Here is an 11,054-nt window from a genome sequence, read left to right as displayed (position 1 = left end):
ATATCAAGGATCGAATGTATGCTCAAATCTCCTAATTTGTTATTTCTACTTTAAGCAATCTATTCTAAAATTTTTTTATTTTATGTTAATTTATTTTGTATGTTTATTTATTTACTTTGAAAGAGAGACAGAGTGTGAGTTGGGGAGGGGTAGAGAGAGAGGGAGAGAGCTCACTGTGGAGCCTGATGCAGGGCTCCATCTCACAACCCTGAGATCATGACCTGAGCCGGTATCGAGAGTCAAGACGTTCAACCAACTGAGCCATCCAGGTGCCCCTTTAAGAATATATTTTAGGGGCGCCTGGGTGGCGCAGTCGGTTAAGCGTCCGACTTCAGCCAGGTCACGATCTCGCGGTCCGTGAGTTCGAGCCCCGCGTCGGGCTCTGGGCTGATGGCTCAGAGCCTGGAGCCTGTGTCCGATTCTGTGTCTCCCTCTCTCTCTGCCCCTCCCCCGTTCATGCTCTGTCTCTCTCTGTCCCAAAAATAAATAAACGTTGAAAAAAAAAAGTATTAAAAAAATATATATATTTTAAAACATGCATACAATTTATGTACAAAGATTTTTACTGTTAAAATCTGAATATTCCCTAAAACATCAATTATTATCTCCGAGACACTGTCCTTGAAACCACCAGCCTTGGAGGACACACACCCGGTTCGAATCTCAGTTCTTAATAAGCACTGTGTCTTTGAGCCAGTTACTTATCTGAGACTGTTGCTGATCTGAAAGAGGGATGCAAAAAAGCCTACCTCTCAAGGCTGCTGTAAGGATTAACCGACAGTATAACAACATCCATTCTAAAGTGAATTCTAATCCCAGAATCACATTGAAAGAAAGAGGTTATTAGAAAAAAGCAACAGGTTGCTTCTGATGGAAGTGTTAACTAACTTTACTATGACAATCATTTCACAATATATGTATATCAAATCCTCTAACTTATACAATGTTATATATTAATCATATCTTAATAAAATCTGGGAAAAAAGCCCTCAGACTTTAAAATGAAGATTTATTTTGTGATATGGCTAATCAGATGAGAGTGTCATGTATCCCAAAGTTAAGAAAAGCTTATTTTTTAAATCATAAAAATAGATGCTCTCTATTCTTCAGGAAAAGAGTTCTCAAATACTCAATTTAAGCAGCAAGAGAAAAAGGAATAAACTTGCAGGACAGAGAGGACAGCAATTTTTCTTTCTACTTTATCCATTTCCTTTTGGTGAGTTTCATGTTTATCTTCTAGCTACTTGAAACCAGGAGATGGAACCACGCAGCTTAAGGCATTCTAGCACCCAGTTTCTCTGTGTGTTTCTGAGCACGCTCTTCCCACTATTCACGAAGTAGCGTTTAATTTGCAAGCGTGCAAGGAGAAAAGAAGTTTATGCCAATGTCTCATTCTCTTTACAACTAGATTATAATAGGTATAAAAGGAACAGAGCCGGGCCATTATGTTCCGGAATTATGCCACAAGAATAGTTTGTTTCACAAATATTCCTAGCCATGTGCTTTTTACATCGATTTCATGCTTATTTTATGCTGCTTGGTTCCACAGAGAGTGCATATCAGTCTATCTGAAACAGAGAGGTCCTTATGTCTAAATCATGACAAGATGTGATATTTGAATCAAGCCCTAAATGAACGATGAGTATCTTATATGTTGACAAGAGCCAGGCATGCAGAGTCATGCCTGACAGGTGCTGGGTGGGAACAGTGGCAAACAGAGCACATGAGTCTCTGTGGTGGTGACTTACTCATGTCTTGTCGGTTTTAGCTACAGGGAAATGTAAAACCTGTGCTGTCAGAGTTTGTTACTGCCAAAGAGAAACCAAAACATAGACTTATGTTAAACCTCCAGATATTTATAATTTTAAGCTATTTTTAAACACTTACAAAAAGTCTCTAGGTTAAACAGATACCTTGGGACTACTAGTCTATGACTTAACTAGTTTAGATACAATTTTACCTTTATTATCTGATTGAATCCTAATAAGAATGCTATGAATTATTTTTTACATTGCTATTTCATAATTATGGGTAATAATGAGACTGAGTACAATCAAGTAATTTGCCCAAAGTCACACAAGTAGTAGGTAGATCTTCTGATTCCAATTCTATGTAGTGTTCTTGCCATTTTTTAAGCTTTTTAAGGAGACGTTTTCTAAATACTCAAATGGACATGGGGTCAGATACCTGGTTATCTCTGTCCTGGCACCAGTTTCTGCTGTTTCCATATGACTTTGAAGCTTTATTTATTTTAAACTTTTAAAAATGTGTATTTATCTTTGAGAGAGAGACAGAGGATGAGAGGTGAAGGGGCAGAGAGAGAGGGAGACAGAATCTGAAGCAGACTCCAGGCTCTTAGCTGTCAGAACAGAGCCTGACGCAGGGCTTGAACTCATGGACTGTGAGATCATGACCTCAGCTGAGGTCAGACGCTTAACGGCTGAGCCACCAAGGCGCCCCTCCATATGACTTTGAAATTGACCTGTCAGATAGATGAAGGGCACTACTAGACCTCTTGGCTTCTAAGGCTACTTCTAATTTTGAAACTCCATTGTTTCTAGACAATAATTATATATGTATACATGGCTCACGTCACTAGATTACATTATGGCCGTGATAATGTGGGTTACAATGATTAGTCAGCAGATACGGGGCACCATTCTTGCCCGTTCTATTCAAATTTTCCACATTCTCCTTCTTTTTTGTACACAATCTAAAAAGATATCAGATCTAAGGCCCTGAACAAATTAATCTGGTCCCTGCTTTGAAACTAAGAATTATTAGGGGTGCCTGGGTGGCTCAGTCAGTTGAGCGTCGGACTTCAGCTCAGGTCATGATCTCACGGTCAGTGATTTCGAGCCCCACGTCCGGCTCTGTGCTGACAGCTCAGGGCCTGGAGCCTGCTTCAGATTCTGTGTCTCCCTCTCTCTCTGACCCTCCCCCGTTCATGCTCTGTCTCTGTCTCAAAAATAAATATTAAAAAAAAAATAAAAAAAATAAACTAAGAATTATGAAATTGATATTCTACTTCTTAGGTATATGCATTTTTTATAATGTTTAGCTATAAAATTCAATAGAGCAGAGATAAGGGGCAAAAAAGCAATTCTTGCCTGGAGTTCTTTTTTTTTTTTTTTTTAATTTTTTTTTCAACGTTTATTTATTTTTGGGACAGAGAGAGACAAAGCATGAATGGGCGAGGGGCAGAGAGAGAGGGAGACACAGAATCGGACACAGGCTCCAGGCTCTGAGCCATCAGCCCAGAGCCCGACGCGGGGCTCGAACTCACGGACCGCGAGATCGTGACCTGGCTGAAGTCGGACGCTTAACCGACTGCGCCACCCAGGCGCCCCTGGAGTTCTTTTAATTATAAGCTCTAATTTATGACTCCTACCCTTTCAATGAGTTTCTCTACTCTCTAATGGAATGGAGTGCCATTAAATCAGTCTAAGTGCTATTAGTTCTTTGTGATGATTTCAAATATAAATGCCTACATTTACTGCCTTTTGGGAAAATCCTTTGCATAGGTATTCAGTTTTTAAATAGGTCAGGAGAGCTAGGAGACACAATGGTCTTGAACTCTTGAACTAAGGATTTTCTCTGCTATGTGGATCATATAAGAGGGGTTGCCACATTCTTTCTCTTATGCTACCTTCTAGGTATCTTCTCATACCTTAAGGACTCAAGAAAGGTGCATGCCATACAGAATTAAGCTTTGGAGTAACTAGAGAAGGCACATTTAATTAGAGGCCAGGGTATCACACTTGTCCAGTATGAGCCCAGAACTTTGTGTATATCATCCTATCAACTCTCTCAACAACCAGGTGACAGAGATACAGTATGCCAGATTCAGAAAGGTTACCTAGCTTTCCCAAATGATGTGGGTGATTAGTGGTGGAACTTGAACCAGACAGGTTCAAAGACAGGTTCAAAGCTCTTAGAGATCTGTGCTATTTCATTGTTCTCATTCTACACTTGGTTGTATGCAAATTGTTTCACTTCCTGTCCATCTTTTTTCTCCATTTTTGAAGAGTTATTTGGGTGCCATCATGAATGGAAATTAATTGTAATGAAAATGAAAAGTTCAAAATCTTTATAACTGGCCAGAGGTCTTTTTAATGTACTCTGGGTAGATATTTAGAACATAATGCTATTCATTTATTGAAGCTAATAATTTAAATTGGATGCATTGTTGATATATACATCTATCAGGGATATATCTAGTAATATAAGCCATAGCAGTTGTAATACACTAAATTACTGGTTTCAATCCTTCACTTTTCTCTGTATCCACATCTTGTCATGGCCCCTTAATGGGTGCAATATATATCCCTACCCTTTGGCTTTGAGTTTGACCATATGACTTGCTTTGGCCAAGGGAATGGGGAAGAAATTACAGTATGCCAATTCTACTAGGACTTAAGGGGCTTCCCATGTTTCTGATTCTCCTCTTGTACTTTAGCCATTGCCATGAGAAAAAAAGTCCCAACTAACCCACTGGTTTAAGAAGGATGAGAGACACGTGTAGCCCAGCAAATCTCTGTGGCCTTACAGACCAGCAGTGAGAAATAGTAGTCATTGCAGTCTGAAGCAGGGCCTCGTAGGCATGCCCAGCCTGAATCAAGCGAATCCCAGCCAATCTTCAGATCTGTGATCATAAATGCTTGCTGTTATATGCCACTGAGAATTTGGGATCGTTTTATGCAATATGATTGTAGCAACAGTAGACTGATGTGGTAATTTTTAGTTTAGAAAATATGGTGGCCAAAGATCACTGGTCATAATACAGTACCTGAAATATATTCTGAGTGTTTCATTGTTAAGCCATTTCACCTCAATCATGTTATCTTGTCACGAATACCTTGTCAAATTGACCGAAAGATGTGTTAATCATTTTCAGAATTTAGTAGTCTTGTGAAGAGCAGGTGGGTTTACATATTTATCTAATTTGTCTTAGTAAAATTGATGCGATAGATATTTATGTCAAATACAGAGGTTTTCTATAGCGCAAATCCATTATAGAGTGGGTTATTAATCTACGCTCGTAAAACCAAGTTTCATCTGAGAAAAATGCTATGTCTAAAATTCCTAATTGGTTTTATAAATCTCTGAAATCAGCATGAAGTTTATATCTGAACTCCTCTAGGCCTCATTTAAAAGATTCTGAAGCAAGTATTTCTCACAACAAACACAGACTGCTACTTTAGGAAGGGTTACCACTATGATTTCTCCCAAAAGGAGCAAAGTGTTTTATTCAGAGCAACCAAGCCACTAATATCCTCACTGCTCCATTTTGTTGCCACTTAGAATTGTAATAGCTGCATAGATATTAAAGTGAAACATATCAGGTAATGTAGAGGAGTTTATTCATGGATTATCCCAAACAACTTAAGTTCCTTATATAACAAAGCAGGCTGAGCTGAATTTTGTATGTGGGGAAGAATGGTTCAAATAAGTTAGACATTTTGGATCTTTCTACTTGCTTCGATTGGTTAAAGTTTCTGTAGTCTTTTTTGCAATACTTAATTAAATGAATTGATTTATACATCTCCATAAGAAAACGCATATCAGATTATGCTTTGATACAAATGTTAACAATCTTCAGGAGCAAACCCAAGTTTTTGCACTTTGGTAGATGCACCATGAGCAACACCCTTTGGAAAATCCCTATATGGTGCCTACAAAGTAGGTGCTTACTAAATGTTAGTATTTTCTCATTGCACTGCTTTTGGGAAATGAATCACACAGTTTTCTTTGGTTTGGGATTGTGTGAGGTAACAGTCATTTATTAAATTATGACTAAAATTCATTTTTTGTTCATAGCATCCATAGGAAATTGAGGCTGAAAATTTTGCTTTATTTTTCTGATGTGGCTTTGTTTTCACTTTACACTGCTTTTAAAAAAAAATATTTATTTTTGAAAGAGAGAGAGAGAAAGAGAGAGCGTCAGCACAGAGCCTGATGCAGGGCTTGAACCCACGAACCGTGAGATCGTGACCTGTGCTGAAGTTGGACGCTTAACCAACTGAACTACCCTGGTGCCCCACTTTACACTGCTTTTTGAGAATTTTCTCCTGCTTTTGGAGAATGGAATCTCGTATTTTTCTTTGGTGGAGTGTTGTTTGAAGTAACTGTCTTTGAAATTCTCATTAAAGTTCATTTTTGCTTCATAGCACCCATGTGAAATTGAGGCTTAAAATTGTGCTTTACTTCATAAACATCTTATGGTCTCTTCTGAGATGATTTTGTTTTAATTTTGTACTTCTGATACTTGTGGCATGGGGCTGAGTTCACAGATGCGCTGAAAACATGCAAATATAAAAATCTAAAATAAACTAGATAACCACACATAAAATTAAAAAGCATGTATGAATATATTTATCCTTTAAAATTCCATTTTAGTTTTTTTTTTTACTCAAATTATAAAATAGAATGTTAAGTTTCCATTGACGTAATAGAGGAACTCATGGTTTTAGGATACCTCAGTGTGATATTTCCTCATTAAAAACACAGCCCACAATTTTAAAAACTGGAGTGAGGATGACAGAAATTAAGTTAACAAATATATTTTAAATGTGGACAGTAAAATTGGGGCTGAATTTTGTGGCTTACCATGTGATTGTGTAATCCGCTAAGATAAAATTATTCCTTCTTTTACAAAGATTATTATTTATGTTTATTTATTTTGAGAGAGAGATAGAGAGCAAGTTGGGGAAGGGGCAGAGAGAGAGGGAGAGACAGAATCCCAAGCCAGCTCCAGGCTGTTAGCACAGAGGCTGAAGTGGGGCTCAAACTCACAAACCGTGAGATCATGACCTGAGCTGAAATCAAGAGTCAGAAGCTTAACTGACTGAGCCACCCAGGCGCCCCTAAAGATTGTATTTGTAAGTAATATCTACACTCAGTGTGGGGCTTGAACTTACAACTCCAAGATCAAGAGTCACATATTCCACCAAATGAGCCAGTCAGGCACCATAAGATAAAATTATTCTATGTGACAATCCAACGTGTACCTAAAATGACATGTGGTCTACGGCAGCTGAACGTTGCTGGAAAAAAACTACAAAACTGCACATCCTTTGAACTTTATGGTCACTAATCTCAAATGGGTCAAAAACGCTAACATCCCTCTAATATATTTACTTTTGTATTCTCACACCATTGTTTTACATTTTCTCCTCTCTCCTCCAATCTCTCGCATGTTTTCCTCTCTGTCTCAGCTGATGAATTCATCTCATGCTTCACTGAGAAAGAAATAATCAGATGATAAATTACATCATCTTTCCAATGAGAAGTACATGAATCTACCTCATCTGTAGCGACTTCTCTCCTTTTACAGTAAAAAATTGATGCCCCTTGATCCATTTGTCTATATCATTCATTTCTGATCTTTAGTATTTTCTTCCTTCAACGTTTTTTTTTAGCTTCTTGAGATCAAAGTGTTTATCACTGATTACACACATTTCTTCTTTTCTAATACATGCATTTACAAGTAGAAATTTCTTCTAAATTGCTGCTTGAGCTGTGTCTCACAAATTTTGATGTGCTATATTTTTATCTTTTAGCTCGAAATATTGTCTAATTTTCATTGATATTTTTAATTTGATTCATGGGTTACTTAGAATGTGTTAGTTTAAAATACGTGGCGATTTTCTAGTTCTCTTTTTGTTATTAATTTCAATTTCTTTGTGATCAGAGAACATACTGTGCGTGATTTTAGTCCTTTGAAACTTATTGAGAATGCTTTATCCCAGAATATAGGCTATTTTTGTTAATGTCTCATGTTCACTTGAAAATAATGTGTATTCGGAAGTTGTTGGATATGATGGCACAGAACTGTTAGGTCCACGTGGTAAATAGTAGTTGTTCAATTTTTAATATCCTTTCTGACTTTTTGTTGACTTTTTCTATAATTACAGAATAACACATTAAAATCCCCAACTGTAATTGTAGATTTACTTATTTCTCCTTTTGGTTCTGTCAATTTTTGCTTCATATATTGTAATTCATATTTTTACAAAAAAATTCATATTTTACACAGAGGATTTGTATGTCTTTCTGGTTAATTAGACCAGTTATGTATATGAATTGCCTCTCTTCAGCTCTGACAAAATTCTTTAATTTCATATCTCATTTGATTGATATTAGTATTTTCACATCAGCCTTTTTATAGTTAGTGTCTGGATGAGTAGTTTTTCCTAATCTTTTACTTTCATCTCTTTGAGTCTTTATGTTTAAAATATGCCTCTTAAAATGGCAAATACTTGGGTCTTTAAACAAAATCCCATCTGATGATACCTCTTTTAATGGCAATATTTAATCTATATAGATTTTATGCAATTACTGATATGGGCTTAAGTTAACTAATTTGCTATTTGTTTATATTTGCTCTTTTATTCATTTTTTCTTCCTTCTTTTGAAATAATCAACATTTTTTTTTCACTCATTCCACTTCGATTTCTCCATTACTTTTTCAGCTGTAGCTCTTTGCATTACTTTTTTCTTTAAGTGATCATTCTAAAGCTGTACTGCCCAATATGGGTAGCCACTAGGAACATGGGTTCATTTAGATTTAAATTTGCAATAACAAAATTAAATAAATGTAAAAATTCAGTTTCTGTTTATGGGAAGTTATATGGGGATCATAACTTCCTGCGATAGAATATATGAGAACAGATACCGGGGGCAAGGAAAATCTTGGTACTCACAGGAGTTTGGTGTCAGTTCCTACAAAACTGGAAGGAGGTAAAATATATCCTCACCTTCTCCAGACGCCCTTTCTGTTCTTCCTCTCCTGGTTTTCTGTGTGGATTCTTCTGTATGTCACAAAGGGTGAATCTCTTCAGGGTTTGGTCCTGTGCCTCTTTCTCCTCTCACTTTCCATTCCTGGAGCGCTCTTATCTACCCCCACAGGAAGACTGTACACCATGTTTAGCTAGAGACTGTTGGCCCAGTGTTTACTGTCCATTGGACAGTCACCTGAATGGCCCACTATCAATACATTCCCAAATAAAAGCATCGCTTTCGGTGTGTTTCTTCTCCTGTATTCCGCATCTTGGATGGGGGGCATTACCTTTTCTTGATTTCGCTCCAATATTCAACAATTCACTAAGTCTTACAAATTATTTCTGAAATGTAGCTTAAATGTGCTCTAGCATGTCCAGGGCTCATCATCTCTTATCAGACTATGAAATAACCTCCTAAATAAATGGCCTTTGAGGCTCTAGGAACTTTCTCCCAAAATTAATTAATTAATTAATTATGTTTGTTTATTTTTGGGAGAGAGCATGAGCAGGGGAGGGACAGAGAGAGAGAAGGCGACAGAGGATCTGAAGCGAGCTCTGTGCTGACAGCAGAGATCTGGACGCAGGGCTCGAACTCGCAAATTAAGATATCACCTGAGCCCAAGTCAGATGCTTAACTAACTGAGCCACGCAGATGCCCCCCCCCAAAATGCGTTTTTAAAATATAGTTCCTCTAGAGTTTAGTTTTAGAAGTCAAATATAATCATGTTGTTTTTCTCTGGAAACAAATAAAAACAAATAACCAGAAAACTTGTTTCCTTGTTTCTCATTTTCTCTAGAATACCAGCACTACTGTCATTACTCATTACTTCAATTTTCGCCACTAGTTTTCCTTTGCCTACTTAACATACTGTAATTAGCACTATTGGCTATTGCGACTAATGCTATTATTTCTAACTAACATTTATTGAACATGCATTATGTACTAGGCAATAAGCACTTTACATGCTACTGGTTAAATACATTGATCTAGGATTAGACAGTTCTATGTTTAATCATACATACTGTAGCTTCTTACTAGAAAAGTGTGTAATATCAGTATCCTCAATGGCAAAATATGGATAATCACAATATCTAACATACTATAGTATTCCTTGATAATTGAATGAGATAACCTATGCAAAGCAAGATAGCTGTACATAGTACTCAATAAATAGCAGCTATAGTTATAATATTCCCTCTCATTTCTAGCTCAATCCTGAGTCTTATCCTCACTTGACAAGTGAAGAAATTAGGGGTCAGAGATAATAAGTTCAGAGATGGTAAGTCCAAGTTCACACAGCTAAGGAGTCCAGCTAGAATACACAATCGCACTCTTTTTAGTGTCTCTGCATGCTGTATCCCTTAGTGTGCATAAAACATTAAAAAAAAAAAACAACGAAAAACTGGCTGTAACTGACCTCCCAGGATCACCTTCTTACCTTTTCCTCTAACCCTCTTTCCTTGACCTCATGAACCAATCCTTGTCTCTCCTCACAGCAGACCCTCATTATCCCTGAGTATATAAAGACTTTGCTCCTAGGTTCCTTTGCCCCTGGCTGTTCTCCCAGCTCCAGCTTTGCCCATCCCTTGAGGCTCAATGCCAGTGTTCATGTCTTTTGCCAAATTCTAGTATCTCCCTGCTCTCTGCTGCTTCTCTATCTCCTCCTACCACACCTCTTTAACCTATGTTAGTGTAAGATCATTACACTAGTGTCATGTTAGTGTAAGATCATTTATTTGTTTATCTTTCCAGTACACTAAGATCTCCCAGGCTACAGATTAGAGTTTATTAATTTTTAAAACCCTAGGACCTGGCAAATGGTTCAACTATGTGTTTCTTGAAGGAAAGAATAAATGAGTTAATGAAAAAAATGAATGTAGGGTAAGCCCTGACAGTTGGGTTTGTTTTCTTTCTTTCTTTCTTTCTTTCTTTCTTTCTTTCTTTCTTTCTTTCTTTCTTTCTTTCTTTCTTTCTTTCTTTCTTTCTTTCTTTCTTTCTTTCTTTCTTTCTTTCTTTCTTTCTTTCTTTCTTTCTTTCTTCTTTTCTTTTTTTGGTGATGCAGATGCCTGATTTCAGCTGAGGCATCCACTTGGAAGAGGTATCTACTTCAAAGATGGCTATCTTGAATAAATATACTGCCAGCCACACACAGTCAAGAGCCAGGTTCCCCAGCCCTACCCCTCAATTTCAGGCTCCTTTGTTTTAGACCTTGGTTAGTTTCCATAACTGACCATTTGTGCCTCTTGTTTTTTCTCTTCTTGCACCTTAAA

The sequence above is a fragment of the Lynx rufus genome, unplaced genomic scaffold (assembly GCF_022079265.1).
Source record: "Lynx rufus isolate CCGP_SWC_20201006 ecotype Redwood Valley unplaced genomic scaffold, mLynRuf1.p SCAF_7, whole genome shotgun sequence".
Classification (NCBI taxonomy): Eukaryota; Metazoa; Chordata; class Mammalia; order Carnivora; family Felidae; genus Lynx; species Lynx rufus.
Note: the sequence above shows the minus strand (reverse complement) of the source record.